This window comes from Physcomitrium patens, chromosome 11, assembly GCF_059467195.1.
Source record: "Physcomitrium patens ecotype Gransden chromosome 11, ASM5946719v1, whole genome shotgun sequence".
In the NCBI taxonomy this organism is placed as follows: domain Eukaryota; kingdom Viridiplantae; phylum Streptophyta; class Bryopsida; order Funariales; family Funariaceae; genus Physcomitrium; species Physcomitrium patens.
In genome coordinates this window covers 17014161-17032763 of record NC_143420.1, presented here as the reverse complement: position 1 = coordinate 17032763, position 18603 = coordinate 17014161, and positions in this window count along the sequence as shown.

The window sequence follows — 18603 nt, the reverse complement described above, 5'->3', positions numbered from 1 at the left end:
AGATCTTAAAGAAAATTCAAGTTCATTTTTTAAATTAGATTATACAATCTAATAGATGTAGTATTACAATCTTGGAATAGAGTTTTAGTGCTTGGTGATACTATTAAAGGTGGATCATAGAATTGATGGCATTTTAAATTTGTTTTATGCCATTTTATAAAGTGGACTATTAAGATACAATGTGGGCCCTAAAAAGTGAGTTGCACTTATAGAAACCTATAATAATGTGTTATATGCATCATGATTGAAGAAGATAAATCTTAAAAGTTGTAAAATATTTAAGCATGACAAGATAGTTGGTCTTACAAATCTAGTAATTGCTAATGAATAGGATCTATGAACTTTGACTACTTTAGGTGATCATTGGTAGATTCTTTGATGTTATGGATATTTATTCCAATTGTTATTATAGAAGTTGAAGAATTATTAGTGGTATAAAAACAACTAATTTTTTCTTTTAGAATGCTTATTACTATGATGGATCAACATAGAATATTATATTTAGTAATATGAATCAATTTGAATCTAGATTTTAGAAACTTTATATTAAAATAATGAAAGTAGATATAAATCTATCTTCAATTTTTTTTATTTTTAAACTAATAGAGAAATGGAACTAATGAATTGTTACGAACATACATATTTATTTTAATATTTATCTATATGATTAAGTTGTAGTAAATAAAATTACATTTATTTCATAAAATTTTCTAATGAAGCTTCTTCAAAGCTTCATAAATGTTGCTTTGACTTTACATGTGTTTGTAGTTAATTGATAGGTTAGAAACTTGGTCAATAAGTTAACAATATATTGGAAGCTTGCTGAGCAAGCTAATTATGTTGCGCACATATAAAAAACTTGCCTTGTAAGTTAAGATACGTGTTTCACAAAGTCAACATATTTTGGAGATTCTATTGGACATTACCATGTAGCTTTTAGTTAAAAGTATATATGGAGGCAAGAGTGAAGCCTTCTTCATTCTTGTTAATGCCTTTCTAGTCGTTAATCTTGTTTTAAGACTTTCTAATCTTACCTTTGACAATAGACATTGTAGTTTAATAGTATATCATCTTTGATTGATTTTCTAATCCTTTTGAGTGACATAAGAGTATATTGAGGACTTCGTTCTTCAAGATTCATGTCATGGGCAATTTCACAAGAGTGCTAACTCATTGTTCTTGTCTTGTTTTAAAAGTGAGTGGATTACACCACTTCTATTGTTGTATTTTGAAGGTTGGAGATTATCCACCTTTAAACAAACTATTAAATTTTCTAATATTGATATTTATTTTCTTAAAAAGAGCAAATTACCTCTCTTTTGACATTAGAGATTACCGTCTTTTAATTTGACTTATAAATTTGTAAAGTTGCTAGAAATAAAAGAAAAAATTATAAATGCTTGACTTGGCAGAAGTAAGAATAGATTTGCAACTATTGCAAATCTTTACAAATTTTTCAATACTCTTAAGGTTGAAATTTCTTGCATCATCAGTGTTAATTATAAAACATATAATCCTATGCATATAGAAGAAGTTTACAATCTGTATCAAAAAATTATATAGTTAAAAGAAGCAAGTAGATTGGCATCACAACCAAATTTAAGAAGTTTTGCTTCTATAAGTATAATAAGGATAAGGAATAATATGCCCAAGGAGTTTGATGGAACAAGATCAAAATTTCAAGGATTTTTGTAACAAATCAAGCTCTATCTAAGGTTATATCCTTTCTAATATGCTGATGGATTTATTCAAGTTGGATTTATATGAGTACTTCTATTTAGAAGTATTCTCTCTTGGTTTGCACCTTTGATAGAAAAAGATTTAGGATCGTATTATAATAGGAATTCATTCCTAGAAGTGTTTATGACCACATTTGAAGAAAGCAATCAAGAAAGAGTAGGAGAGACTAAGCTCTTATCTTTACAATAAGGATCACAATTAGACACCATATATGCCATTAAATTCCAAAACTTCACTTGTGACATGGATTGGAATGACAAAGCCTTTATCAATCAATTTCAATATGGATTGAAGGATAATATCAAAGATTTATTATTGACAATGCCAAAAGCAAAATATTTTGAACAATTTATTACTCTAGCCATTACATGTGACAATCAGTTATTTGAAAAGCGTCAAGAACAAAGATTTGGCTAGAGAGGAACAAGTCAAGTAATAACAATACATTCCAAGTTTTCAAAAACTTATTTTTGAAGATCAAATCCAATGTAAATTGATATGGTATGTTTTAAACTTCTTATTAAGCAAGAAAAGACTTGTCATTATCAAGAAGGTTTATACCTATATTGTGGAGAATCCAAGCATATTACTTAATATTGTCCAAAGAAGCAACATAATCACAAAATGAAGAGTATGGTTGCCAAAAAAATCAATATATCAAAAATTAAATCTCTTTAGCTACAATAGGGATGGTGCAGCTAGAATCTTATGTAAATCCTAATAAAGATTTTCTTCTTTTCTTTGATATCTTATAATAAAATTTTATTTTATAATAGAAGTTATTTAGGACCAAAAAATTACAAAGTCTTAGCCTTGTTGAATTTAAGAGCCTCAATCATTTTTATAGATAAAGACTTTGTAAAAAATAAGATATATCTTTAATTAAAAAAATCAAACCTATGCATGTAGAAGTAATAGATGGTTGTTTATTATTTTTTGGAGATGTTATACATAAAACTATTCCTATAGAAATAACAATTAATTATCATAATAATTTAATAATTTTTAATGTGATTAAATCTCTTTCTAAACTAATTATTTTAATATTATTTTGATTAGAAAGGTATAATTTTTAGATAGATTGGATTTCTTGTAATTTTGATTTTTTCCATAGTTAAGTCTAAGATTCTATTAAGCAAATAGAAATCTATAAGATTGATACATCCAAGCCATTATTGATTGGTGCAAGAGCTTTCATACATGTTGCAAAAGAAGGGTCAACTTTTGTTATATACACCACATCTATTGTTGATGGAGAAATGATTTTAAGTGGCATTCTAAGCCAATATCAAGATTTTCAAGACGTCTTTGAAAAAAAAAAATGCATATATTCTTTTAGAGCATCATTTTTATGATTGTTCCATTGATCTTTGAAAAGGAGCTCAACCACCATTTGGACTAATGCATAGCCTATCAGTTACAAGTTGGCTATATTCAAAGAATACATTGATAAAAATTTAGCTAAAAACTTTATATACTATTCTAAATTTCCAACTATGGCTCCTATCTTATTTGTAAAGACAACAAACAGATCTCTACGAACATGTGTAGATTATTGAGGACTAAAAAAGATCACCATCAAAAATAGGTACTTTCTATTCTTGATTTTAAAACTTCTTGATCAACTAAATCAAGCAAAGATCTATACAAAAATAGACCTCTAAGAAGTATATGATCTGATATGCATTGAAGAAAAAGACAAATAAAAAACTACATTTTGAACTAGATATGGACATTTCAAATATAATATCATGCCTTTTAGACTCATGAATGTGCTAGCTACTTTTTAATATGTAATAAATGATATTTTTTGTAAGTTTCTTGATGATTTTATTATCTATTATTTAAATGATATCTTGATCTACTCTAAGAACACAAAAGAATATGAACTTCATGTTTGTCATGTGTTATAAAAACTAAGAGATGCAAGATTATATCCCAAGATAAAAAAAAGTGTATATTTTACACTCCTCAAGTTGACTTTTTAAGATACATTATTTCAAATGATGGTATTATGATGGATCCTAAGAAGATCCAAAGTATCATAGATAGGAGGATTTCAAAAACTATCAAAGATGTGCAATAATTTTTGAGATTTTTCAATTATTATCAAATCTTCATCAAGAATTTTTTTGAAGTTGTGGCTCTTCTTATACACTTGACATATAAAGACAAACTTGAGTAGAATAAAGAAAATAAAGCATCTTTTTGAAGCCTTGAAGACAACATTTATTTTGCATCAACTTTTCAAAAGCATTCTTTATGAAAACAGATACATCAGACTTTGCCATAGGTGCTGTTTTGTCTCCAATGGAAGTGGATAATAAGCTATACTTGGTAGCTTTTTATTTAAATTTTTTTTTAGCAGTTGAGATTAACAATGAGATCTATAATAAAGAAATTTTTTCAATTATGGATTCTTTTTTAGAAAGGCATCATTATTTAGAAGGTACTTTTAGTCTAGTCACCATATATATGGATCACAAGAATTTCAAGTACTTGATGTTAGCACATGTTTTGAATTGTCATTAAGCTTGTTGGAACATGTCTTTATCAAGATTTGATTTCTAGACCATTTATTGACTTAAAATATAATAAGATTTATTAAATATTATCTTTAGATATTTTTATCATATACATAAAAAAATGGTGCTTTTGATCAACAAAAAATAATTCTTTTGAAGTTGAAGCATTTTTATCTTCAAATAATAAAATCAACATTGACTTTTTATTCAACCTTTGTTAAGCAAATTCAATCGAATATGTCATCACATCTTCTTATTTATGATATCAAGAATAAATCTTCTAAGTCTCATAATACTTTCAAGTTCAAATTTAAGAATAATCTATCTTGTTTTGAGAGACAATTATATATTTTAGAAGTTGAAGCATAATTACATGTTTTTCAAAGTTGTCATGACTTTCTAATAACTAGATATTTTGAATATAATAAGACTTTGGAGCTAATATTGAAAGATTTTTAGTTGCCTCAAATATGAAAGGCAATTAAAGACTTTATAAAATCATGTGATATTTATCCAAGATAAAAAATTCTTCATTATTGAGCTTATAAACTTCTTTAGTGATTACCTATTCCGAAAAAATTATGGTTTTTTTATTTCTATTGATTTTATCATAAATCTTTTAATCTTAGATTCATATGATTCTATATTTGTGATGGTAGATTGTTTTATCAAGATGCTATATTTTGTATCATATACAAAATCTATTACATGTAAAGAACCAGCTAAGTTTTTTTTTGACAACATCTATCACTATCATAGATTACCTAAAGATATTATATTAGATAAATGGGCTTAATTTGTATTAAAATTTTGGAGAATTCTTTTTAAGATTTTAATGGTCAATATAAAGTTCTTTTTGGCTTTTCATCCTCAAATTAATGGACAAATGGAACATGTGAATTAAAATTCTAAAGTAGTGCTTGAGGGATATTATCAACTATTATTAAGATGATTGGACAATTCTTTTGCCATTGGCAGAGTTTGCTTATAATAATTTGGTACATTCTTATACTCAAAAAATAAATTTCTTTGCCAATTATGGTTATCATCTACAACTTGATACTTTTGACTTTTTAAAAGTTGATAATCATATATCAAAATATTTGGCAAATTATTTGTTAGAGCTATATGCAATAATAAAGGCATAGTTAAAGGAAGCTCAAAGATAACAAAAGATCAAAGAAAATGCATATTGTAAGAAACAACCACAATTTAAGGTGGGTGACAAGGTATAGCTACTTTGATGCAATATCAAGATTACTTGTCTTTGAGATAAGTTGGACTATCATAGGCTTGGACCTTTTCTTATTTGTAAATAAGTCAATTATATTTCTTATCAATAACATCTACCAAAGGCTATAAAGATCCATCCCATATTCTATGTATCTCTTCTTGAGCCTTATAAAACAATAAATATCTTAAAAAGAAGATAAATACCACCTCTTCTTATAGAAGTAGATAATAATTAAGAATTTGAAAAAAAAGAAGTCTTAGATTCAAGGTGGTACCAAATTAAATTAAAATATCCTGTTTATTGGTAAAAATATAATATTAGTGAATGCACGCAGGAGTAAGCAAAAAATCTTACAAATTTAGCAAAGAGGGTTGAAACTTTTCATCAACAATATCTATCAAAACCAAGATGAAGAATTACAAGATCTATAAAAGACAATGACCGCTTGTTGTAGAATTTGTTCTTAAAAAGAAAGGTAATATCACAAACATACATATTTTTTCTAATATTTATTTGTATGATTAAGTAGAAGTACATAAAAGTAGATTTATTTTATAATATTTTTTAAAAAAGCTTTCTAAAAGCTTCATAGACGTTGCTTTAACTTTACATGGGATTGTAGTTGATTGATAAGTTAATAGCTTGCAAAACAAGCTAATTATGTGGTGCACATATAGAAAACTTGTCTTGGAAGTTAAGATACATGTCTTTTAAAGTCAACATGTTTTAGAGGTCCTATAAGACATTGCCATGTAGCTCCTAATTAAGAGTGTATATGGAGGCAAGACTGAAGTCTTTTTTATTCTTATCAATGCCTTTCTAATCTTTAATCTTGTTTTAAGACTTTCTAATCTTTTTGTCTTTGGCAATAGTTATTCTAGTTTAATAATATATCATCTTTGAATAATTCTAATCTTTTTGAGTGACATAAGAATGTATTGAGGATTTCTTTATTTGAGATTTATGTCTTTGACATGAATCAAATTTTGAATTGTATTTAAGATATACTATGAGCTATAATCAAGATGATTGGACAATTCTCTTGCTATTGATAAAGTTTACTAATATCATAGTTCATTTTTTTTGTTCAACAAACATCTTTCTTTATTAATTATTTTTATCATCTATAATTTGATACTTTTGATGTTTCAATAGTTAATAACCCTATAATATAAGATTTGAAGATTTTTTTGTGAGAGTTATATATTACAATGAAGGTGTAATTAAAAGAAGCTTGTAAATGACATAAGATTAAAGCAACTACTTATGGCAAGGAACTACCTTAATTCTATGTTGATAAGAAGGTATGGTCATTTTTTTATAATATCAAAATTAATTGCTCTTATAATAAGTTAGATTATCATAGACTTAGACCATTTTTTATTTGTGAAGAAATCAATTTAATCATAAACATCAAAATTACATAGATTAAGTTATAATAGAGTTGATTATTTTTGAATCCAAACTTTGAAGTATCATAAGATTTAGATAGATTATTTTTAATATCATAAATAAGTAGATTCGAAGACATACTTGATTAAATTTGATTAAAAAGATTGAATCAATAGTCAAAATATATTTGATTGCTTAAAAATATAATTTTTTTAGCTTGAAGAAAATTATTTTTTATTGATGAAAAATTCTATTTCTTTATTTTTATGTAAGATACGACCATTTGAAAAGTATATATCAAAAAGTTTATTTTTTTAATTGATAAGTATTTTTGAATTCAAATAATAGCAAAGATATGCTTTAATAAACTTATAAATGATTTAGAAGATTTATTAATTTAAAATATTCAAAAATCTTGTGATTTTTATATATAGTGATAGGATTTAAAGAATTTTTAAAATTATGATATCATTCTTGAAATGAATCCACAATTATAAGAAATTCTTTGTCATAGATCTTATAATTGATCTTAATTGCTAAATATTTTTTAAAGAAAAAATATTAAATGAAGTTTTTTATTTGCTTTCACTTGTAACAATATTACATTCAAAGCAAAATCCAATGTATCTTTTTTTTATGTAAAATGCCTTAAAAAGTTGACGTGATATAGAATTGATGGAGAAGTAAAATTTTTCTTCAAAGCTTCAAATAATCTTTCAACTTCTTTATGCCATTCAAATTTGTTTTTACAAATCAAACGTGTAAGTGGAATTGTAACTTAAAAGAAGTTATTAATAAAGATTTGATAATAATTAGAAAATTTTAAAAAACCATTAAAAAACTTATATTACTATTAAAATCTTTCAATCTATGATAGCTTGAGCTTTTCTAAGATCTATCATAAGTCTATCATTTGAAATAACATATCATATGAAATCAACATGAGTGGTATGAAATACATATTTTTCTATTTTGGTATAATATTATGTATTTTAAAGCTTTTGTAATACACAAAAAATATAAAGTTTATGCTCTATTATATTTTTATAGTACATTAGAATATTTTTTAGATAATAAAAAATCAAATCATTTAAAAACTTTCAAAAAATATCATTCATAAGATGTTGAATCATAGATGTTGTATTTGTGAGTTCAAAAGCCATAATACTATATTCAAAATAAGCATTTTTAGTTTGAAATAGGATCTTTCATTAATCTTCTTCTTTAATGAGTACCATATGTGCCCTTTGTATATCTATTTTAATATAGATTTTTGCTTAATTCAATTGATCAAAAAGTTTTTGATATTAAAATTAGATGATACCTATTTTTGATAGTGATTGTCATGAATCCTCAATAATCCATATATTTGCAATGATACATCTTTTTTCTTTACAAATAAGATAAGAAATTCTATAAGAGATTTAGAATTGAATTTGAAATTTTTAACCAAGTTTTTGTTTATGTAGTCGTTGAGTGGATGCAATTCATTTGGCAATAAGCCATAGATTGGTTCAAATAACAATTGATATTTTACTTAAATATCAACTCAAGAATCAAAAGGCTAATGTTTTAGACAAATATATGCATTTTTCTTTTGAAAAATATCTTTAAAATCTTCATATTGACTTCGTATGCCACTTAAAGTCTTGCCTTCTTCAAAAATAAATATAGAATAAATAAAAAAATGACCATTTTTTTTGTAGTATGTATAAAAGCTCTTGCATCTATTAAATAATAATTTGGTTGAAATAAACTTATGATTTTCTAACAAAAGTCTTGGTTAGGCTATGGAAAAAATTAAGATTATTAAAAATCTAATCTTTTTAAGAATTATATTTTTTTAGCTATAATAAATCTAAAATTATTAAATTAATAAAAATATAATAATATTAAATATCAATAAGCTATTATATCCATTAATTACCATATTTAAATAAATAATTTTATAAATAATATATTTAAAAGATAATAAACTACTATCTATGATTTCTATATATATATATATATGCTTAGTTTTTTTGAAGGATATTTCATATTTTTTTAGCAAAGTTTGTTTCAATAATACAAATTGAAATTCTTGAATCTAATAAAGTAGAAATTGTGTAATTATTTGGTCTTGAATAAACATCTATTATAAAATAAGATAAAAGATTTTAAGAAAGAATATGAGCTTTATTGGATGTTACAAAAGATTTTAGTCCTAAGGTCCCTATTATGGCTAGAAAAACTTATTGTCTAATACATTAACCTCTTTAGCAACCATAATCCTCATTTTGTAATTATGTTGTAGTATCTTTAGATTCTTCATAATATAAGTATAATCCTTTTTAACAACATTGAGTCTTTTCTTACTCAGTTAGAGATTTAAAATATATTGTATTAATTTGCATTGATTTTGGCCTTGATGAATAAGTTTATGAAAACTTAAAAATTTTCCACATGACTTGATTTGTACTTCTTCAACCAAAACTTTGTTCTTGGCATCTTTTAACAAGTTGATTGTTACATGTAATAGCTTAGATAATAAATTATTCTAATGAATCTAATTTTGACATTGTCAATAATAAATCTTTGATATTATCTTTTAATCCATATTGACATTGATTAATAAAGGCCTTCTTATTCTAATTCATGTTGTAAGTAAGGTTTTAAAATTCAACAACTTATATGGTAGCTGAATGCGATTCTTATTGTAAAGATTGAAGTTTGATCTTTGCTATCCTTTCTTAAGTACTTTTTTAAAATGTGGTTGTAAGCACTTTTAAAAATAAATTTTTATCATAAATAAATAGTGAATCCTTTTTTTATCAAAGGTGCAAACTAAAAGGAATCATTTTTAAATAGAATTGTCCTTATGAATTTAACTTGAGTAAATCCATTGAGTTATTAGGAAGGATGCAATCTTAGATAAAACTTCTTTTGTTTTAGGAATTTTTGAAATTTTGATCTCATTCTATCAAACTTCTTTGGCATACTTATTCTAACTTCTTTTATACTTGTAGTAATAAGATGTTTTAGATTAAATTTCCAAATTGATTTACTTGCTTTTTACAACTTTAAAACTTCTTGGTATAAACTTTGAACTTTGTTGTTGATATTAGTAATACGTGATATTTTCACCCTAAGAGTATTAACCAACTTTTAAAGATTTACAATAATTACAAATCTATTCTCACTTTTATTAAGTATAACATGCATAATTTTTTCTTCTATCTTTATAACAAATTATTTTAATAAATTCATAAATCAAATAATAAGAAGATAATTTGCAACTTCTAATATCAATTTTTTTTTTCTTAAAAAAAAATAGTCTAATTTTTTTTAAAAAGAATAATATTAAAAAAAAATAGTTTAAAGGTGAATAATTTGCAACCTTTAAAATATAACAAAAAGAAGCAAGGTAATTTATTTTCTTAAAAAAACAAGGAAAATGAATTAATATCCTTGTTCAATTTTTATAGATAAGAATCACACATAATAAAATCTTCAATGCTCTCTTTTGTCACTAGAAAAAAAAATATATATTTATTCAATTATTATATAATATTAGAATAAAAATGACTACTGCCAAAGACAAGAAGATTAGAGACTCTTGAAATAAGACTAAGAGTAAAAAAAGTATTGACAAGAATGAAGAAGGCTTCAATCTTACCTCCATATATAATATTTAATCAAGAGCTATGTAGCAACATTCTATAAGACCTCCGACATGTGTTTAACTTATAAGAAACATGTCTAACTTGCAAAAAAGTTTCTTATTTGTGCGCCACATGATAAAAATCTACCATAAATATCATCAACATGTGCAATATGTGGCCACCTTTTTGGCCAAGTTTTCAACCTAAAAATTACACAAACACATATAAAGTCAAATCTACGTCCATAAGATTTAATTAAATTGATCTAAAATTACCTTCTATCTAATACTTCTTATTTAGATAATTATGTATGTTAATGATTCCAATTTACATCTTATTCCAAAATAATTTTGCTATTCTCAAGAAATATGATTATGATAACTTGACAAAGAAATTTGTATGAAATTAAAAATCTTTGTTTGGAGCCTCAAACTTATTTGTAAAGAAAATATATGGATCAATATAGATGTGTGTAAATTATTGTCAATTCAACAAGATTATCATCAAGAATAGATAATTTTTATTTTTAATATCAAGATTTTATGATCAATTGAATAAAAGCAAGATCTATATAAACATAAATCTCTAAGAAGCATACAACTTAATAAACATAAAAGAAAGAAATAAATAGAAGATTACATTTGGATCTAAGTATAAGAATTTTGAATCTATTTTAAAGTAAATCTAAAATTAGATATTTATATTTTGTATCAAATAACAATTTTAGTCTAATGATTGTTTATATATATGATAAGAACCTTTAGTATTTTATGTCAATACTTATTTTAAATTATCATTAAACATGTTAAAGCATGATTTTGTTAAAATTTGTATTCAATATCACTTATTGGCTAAGAATACAACAAAGTTTGTTAGACAACCTTTCTAGACATTCTTATCTTAGATCAAAAGAAGAAAATATAAATTTTGATTTACAACAAATAATTCTTTTTAAGCCAAGTTAATTTCATCTTCTAGCAATAAATTAAACATTGATTGTTGATTCAAAATTTCTTAATTAGATTCAATCAAATATTTTCTTAGATATTTTTGTGCATAATATGCTAACTATGGTTATAATCCATAATTTGATACTTTTAATTTTTTAAAAGTTAATAATCTTACAATGGAAGATTTAACAAATTTTTTATTGGATTTATATGCAACAATGAAGGTACAATTAAGTGAAGCTCAAAAAAAAAAGAAATTAATGCATATATTTATTATAAGATTATTTCTACTTTTGATTTATTTAAAAAGTCTAAAAAATTTATTTAAATTTATTTTGGTATTTTTGGTGGATTAAATCATCAAAATAACATCAAGATTTTTGTTGTAATTTTTTTAAAGAGGAAAATTTGTTTGAATTTGTCAAGGAACAAAAAAAATGTCTTTATTTATAATATTGGAAGAAAGAGGTTTACTTCTATGAGAAATTTCAATAGACATTATACTACAAATTATAAGTGGTATATGTTACATGCATAATATATATAATATTTTATGTATAACATGACCTAAAGTTTGATAATATTATTATAGATTTAATATATGTTCTAAAAATTATTGGTAAGAAATATGTATGTGTGAAATTTCTTGATTTTGATATTTCAAAGATTGAAGTGAAGAGCATTCTACAAATATCTATAAGAAAAAAAAAATATAGATATTGTTGGATATATAGCACATCAAGTTATAAAAATAATGTATTTGAGAAATCCTTGCTAGAAGTAGATGCTTTAAAAGAAGATGTGTTTAGTTCTAGTTTAATATATAGAGAAATTATTTTTTTTTTAAAAAAACCTTTTGGTGATGAATGTCTTTTTTGTACTTATCCAGCAAATATAAAAAGTGGTTAAAGACTTGATTTTATAGCTTAGAAAATTTCTTAAATTTTAAAGATATCTTTGCTAAATTTTCACATCCATAAAATGATAATATTTTTAAATTTTTCATACTATCATATTTTACATCTAATTTCTTAAAGTTGATGTAATTATAGAAATATAATTCTTAAAGACATATAAGACGATGAAAACTTCTTGCTACAACTTCTAATAGCTTTTATCCACCTATATCTAATATGTTTAATGATGTCAATCCTTCAAATGCATCATATGCAATCTTTAACTTCTTGTACATTGCAAACTTCAATTCTTCTAACTTAAGAATTTCTTCAATCTAAAAGATATTTCTTCTAAATTCTTATATCTATAATATCATAATTTTTTCAATACCTTTTATGCTATCAAATGTTGCCTTTAATTTCACTCAACTTATCTGATGCCCTCCTATTCTCAGATTGCATGTTATACTAATTTATATACTAGAATTATAGTGCTACTTTTACTTCAGATAGTTTATTCTTATTAAAGACACACATATTAAGTGTCACGGATATACTCATGTAAGCTAGTAATTATATATACAAATAGGTAGAAGTAAGTTAATTCTCTAGTATTTAATATAGAAGCTTCCTAGAAGCTTCATAGATACTACTTTGACTTTATAGGTTTCTTTAATTGACTTTTTGGATTAGAAATGTGGTCAACAAGTTGGCCATGTGCCACACATGTTGTTAGCTTGAAGATCAAGCTAACTATGTGGCCCACACGTAGAAAAACTTGCTTTGTAAGTCAAGGCATGTATTCTACAAAGTCAAGACATATTAGAGGTCCCATAGAACGTCGCCACATAGCCCCTGGTTAGATAGTATATATAGAGACAAGAGTGAAGCCTTCTTCACTCTTGTCAACTCCTTTCTTGCTTCTAATCTAGCTTCAAGGGTCTCTAGTTTTCTTGCTTTTGGTAATAGCCATTCTAGTTTCTCTTTCAATATACATACTTATTTATTTATATTTTGTTACCTTTCTTTGAGTGAAGGCTCACTTGTTTGGATTGTTTTTTTATCGAGTTCTTGTCCTTAACAGCTTGACAAGAGTACACCTAGAATATCAGAGCTTTGTCTAATCTTGATTAAGAGTGGATTACCCCTTTTTCTTCATAAGATATAAGCATATTAGAAGTTGCGGATTACCCTCTTCTAAACTGATATTGTCCTTAGTATTTTCCTTGTTCTCAAGTCCTCTCTTTTATTTGTCGTGAGCGATATTAGACATCTTATCTTTTTTAAGTGTTATCATTGTAGAACTTGTTGAAATGAAGAATGCAATGGCACAAATGCAAGAGCAATTGAGGGAGTTAATGCTTGCAATGCATCAACTCAATTTACCACCACAAGGAGCAACAAGATTGGCAGGAAGTGAAGATATAGAAATGCTTGGAGCTGCTTCAACATCTGCACCAAACCATGTCCTTTCTCCTATGGTGGAATGTCCTTCCAATGTTAGAGAACCAAGAATTGCCCTACCCGAGAAGTTTGATGGCACCAGATCTAAGTTTCGAGGATTTATCAATCAAGTACAACTTGTGATTGAACTTCAACTCCAAAGCTATCCAACTCTAGGATCGCAAGTTAGATTCATTGGTACGCTTCTTTCAAGCTCAGCACTATCGTGATTTTCATCTTTTTTTGAATGACGAGATCCAATATTGGATAATCTAGAGGCTTTTTTGGTGGAGTTTTGATCCATGTATGGAGAACATGATGCATTTTGTGTTGCAACCAATAAGATCCGTATTTTACGACAAGGCAATTGATCAGTAACGTTGTATGCTTCACAATTTCAACAACTTGTAACTGATATCAAGTGGGATGATGCTGCACTTATTAGTCAATTTTTCTATGGATTACAATATGAGGTAAAAAAATTAATGCTCAACTTACTTGATCCACAAACATTGAGTCAAGCAATTGACTTTGCTATGAAGTGCGATAATCGCTTTTTTGAATTTCGATCTGAAAACCGTACAAGTAGACCTCAACATTACTATAATTCAATGGCAACACCAATACCTCTTCAACACATATATTTGGAAGTAGAGGATATGTAAATTGATGCACTACGTTTCAAACCTCTTATTGAGCAAGAAAAGACTCGTCGTCGTCAAGAAGGATTATGTTTATATTGTGGAGAATCAAAGCACACTGTTCAACATTATCCAAAGAAATGTCGCAATCACAAAATAAGGAGTATGGCTATGAAAGAAGACAATATGTCGGAAAACGAGTTTGTCCAGCTATAGTAGGAACCGTGCGGCTGGAACCTTGCACAATATCTAATAAAGGTCCTATTCTTTCACCAGAGCCCTCTCTTTGTTTTACATTAAATATTATTTTAGGACCTAAATATTACAAAATCTCAACCTTGTTAGATTTGGGAGCCTCAGTGTGTTTTTTAGATGAAGAATTTACTAAAAGATATAGCATATCTTTAGTAAAGAAAACTAAACCTGTTCATGGAGAAGTCATAGATGGTCGTCCATTGTCTTCTAGAGATATTATTCACAAAACCCTTCCTATAGAAGTAATAATCAATGGTCATAATAGTTTTGTGGTATTTAATATCATTAGATCTCCCTCTAATCTAGTCATTTTAGTTTTATCGTGGTTAGAAAAATACAACCTTCAAATAGATTGGATTTTCCGAACTCTTACTTTCTCTAAAAGTATAACTAACAGTGTAGTTAATCGAGTAGAGAGTCATAAGTCCAGTTCAATTAAACCCGTATTTATAGGTGCAGAAGCTTTCTTACATGCTGTTATGAAAGAATCACCATATATTATTTATGCCACACCTGTTCCTACTGGTGAAAAGACTTCAAGTGGCATTCCAAGCCAATATCAAGAATTTCAAGATGTATTCGAAAAAAAGAATGCAGATACACTCCCGAAACATCGTCCCTATGATTGCTCAATTGACCTTCAAGAAAGAGCACAACCTCCATTCGGACCAATCTACAGTTTATGACAAAATGAGTTGACTGAACTCAAGGAGTATATTGAAGAAAATCTAGCCAAGAATTTCATACGCCATTCTAAATCTCCAGCAAGAGCTCCAATTCTATTTGTGAAGAAAAAAGATGGATCATTGCGGATGTATGTTGATTATCGAGGACTCAACAAGATTACCATCAAAAACAGGTATCCACTATCTTTAATATGTGGACTTCTTGATCAACTGAATCAAGCTAAGATCTATACAAAAATAGATCTTCGGGGAGCATACAATCTAGTACACATCAAAAAGGAGATGAATGGAAGACTGTGTTTCGAACTAGGTATGGACATTTTGAATACAACGTCATGCCTTTTGGACTTACGAATGCACCAACAACTTTTCAACATTTAATGAATGATATTTTTTGAGATTTTTTGGACGATTTTGTGGTCTGTTTTCTAGACGACATCTTGATCTATTCTAAGAATCCAGAAGAACATGAACTTCATGTTCGTCGTATGTTACAAAAATTAAGAGATGTAGGATTCTATGCCAAGATAGAAAAGTGTGTATTCCACACTACTCAAGTCGATTTCTTAGGTTACATCATTTCAAATGATGGACTTATGATAGATCCTAAGAAAGTTCAAACTATTATAGATTGGAAGATCCCAAAAACGGTAAGAGATGTCCAATATTTTTTGGGATTTGCCAACTACTATCGGATCTTCATCAAAGACTTCTCTTGAGTTGCAACTCTACTTACATGTTTGACTTGTAAAGACAAACTCCAATGGAATCAAGAAGCGAAAGTTACTTTTGAATCTTTGAAGATAGCATTTATTTCTACACCAATCTTGTATCGTATTGATTTTTTCAAAGCATTCTTTATCGAAACAGATGCATCAGACTTTGCTCTGGGTGCGGTTTTATCACAAATGAGAAGAGATGACAAACTTCATCCAGTAGCCTTTCATTCAAGAAAATTCTCAGCAGAAGAAATCAATTATGAGATCCATGACAAAGAACTTCTTGCAATTGTGGATTCTTTTTAAGAATGGCGTCATTATCTAGAAGGCGCTTCCAGTCCAGTCACTATATATACGGATCACAAGAACCTTGAATATTTTATGTCAACACACGTATTAAATCGTCACCAAGCTCGTTGGAGCATGTCTTTATCAAGATTCGAGTTCATCATCACTTATCAGCCAAAAAAACAACAAGGTTTGTCCGATGCCTTGTCTAGACGTTCTTATCTTATACTAAAAAAAGGAGATGCAGCTTTTGAGCAACAAAGAACAGTTCTCTTGAAGCCGGAGTAATTTCATCTTTGAGCAATAAAATCAACGTTGATTGTTGATTTAACTTTTCTTAAGCAAGTCGAGTTAAGTATGTCTTCAGACCCTCTTGTTCATGATATCAAGAATAATTCTTCTAAATCTCATGATCCCTCTAAATTTGAATTCAAGAACAACCTACTCTATTTCGAAGGACACCTATATGTTCCAAAAGGAGAAGCATGTTTATGTGTTCTTCAAGCTCGTCACGACTTCCGAGCAGTAGGACATTTTGGATATAATAAGACTTTGGAGTTGATATCTAAGGATTTTTGGTGGCTTCAAATAAAGAAGGTAGTCAAAGATTTTGTACAATCATATGATGTTTGCTCAAGATCAAAAACTCCTCGTCATCAACCTTTTGGACTTCTTCAGCCATTACCCATTCCAGAACAACCATGGTCTTGTGTTTCTATGGACTTCATTACAGATCTTCCAATCTTAGGTTCTTATGATTCTATATTCGTGATAGTAGATCGTTTTACCAAGATGGCACATTTTGTACCATGTACAAAATCTATCACAGGTGAAGAAACAACTAAGCTCTTTCTTGACAATATCTATCGCTATCATGGATTATCCAAGGATATTATATCAGATAGGAGAACTCAATTTGTATCAAGATTTTGTTGGACTCTTTTCAAGATTCTAAAAGTGGATATAAAACTATCTTCGACATTCCATCCTCAAATTGATGGACAAACAGAGCGTGTTAATCAAGTTTTGGAGTAATATTTAAGATGTACCATTAACTACCAACAAGATGATTGGACAACTCTTTTGCCATTGGCAGAGTTTGCTTACAATAATACGGTACATTCTTCTACAAAACAAACACCTTTCTTTACTAATTATGGTTATCATCCATAATTTGATACTTTTGACTTTTTAAAAGTTGATAATCCTGTTACAAAAGATTTGGCGATTCATTTATCAGAGCTACATGCAACGATGAAGGCGCAGTTAAAAGAGGCTCAAGAACAACAAAAGGTTAATGCGGATGTCTATCGAAAGGAACAACCACCATTCTTCTTGGGTGATAAGGTATGGCTACTTCGTCACAATATCAAGACCACTCGTCCTTGTGACAAGTTGGACTATCGAAGGCTGGGACCATTTTCTATTTCTGTACAAATCAATCCAGTTGCATATTGTTTACATCTACCGGAGTCAATGAAAATCCATCCAGTATTCCACGTGTCTCTTTTTGAACCATACAAGACAGTGGACATACCAAAAAGACGACAAGCTCCACCTCCTCCTATAGAAGTGGATAATAATGAAGAGTTTGAAGTAGAAGAAGTCTTAGATTTAAGGCGGCACCAAAATAAATTAGAATATCTTGTCCATTGGCACGGATATGGTATTAGTGAAAACAAATGGGAGCCAATAAAGAATCTTGCAAATGCAGTAAAGGCGGTGGAGGCTTTTCATCGACGACATCCATCAAAATCAAGATGAAAACCTTCTTTATAAAAGAAATAACATCTAGGCAAGATAACATTCTACTTTCAATCCTTGTTTGTAGCTTCTTTGTAGTTGTGACGTTCAGGAGATGGAGAATCAACAACCAGTGGATTCGACTCAAGAGCCTTCATTTGTTGACCTGCCAGACGAGACATTATGATTGTCACAACCTTCAAGATGACGTAATCGAGATGAAGATCTTCAAGAATGACATGTTCTTCCTCGAATAGATGGTGAGATACAATGCGTTTGGTATCACGATTTGGGAAGGGACTCCCGATATTTGGTGATTTTGCTAGAGGTAGGAACAACTCTTGATGGTGTTTCAAATGTTCTATTCGAAGGAAGTTATGAAGGCCTCAACAATGATCAAATAATTGGGTGGACTTCCCACCCTGATATGGAATACTACCAATCGTTGAA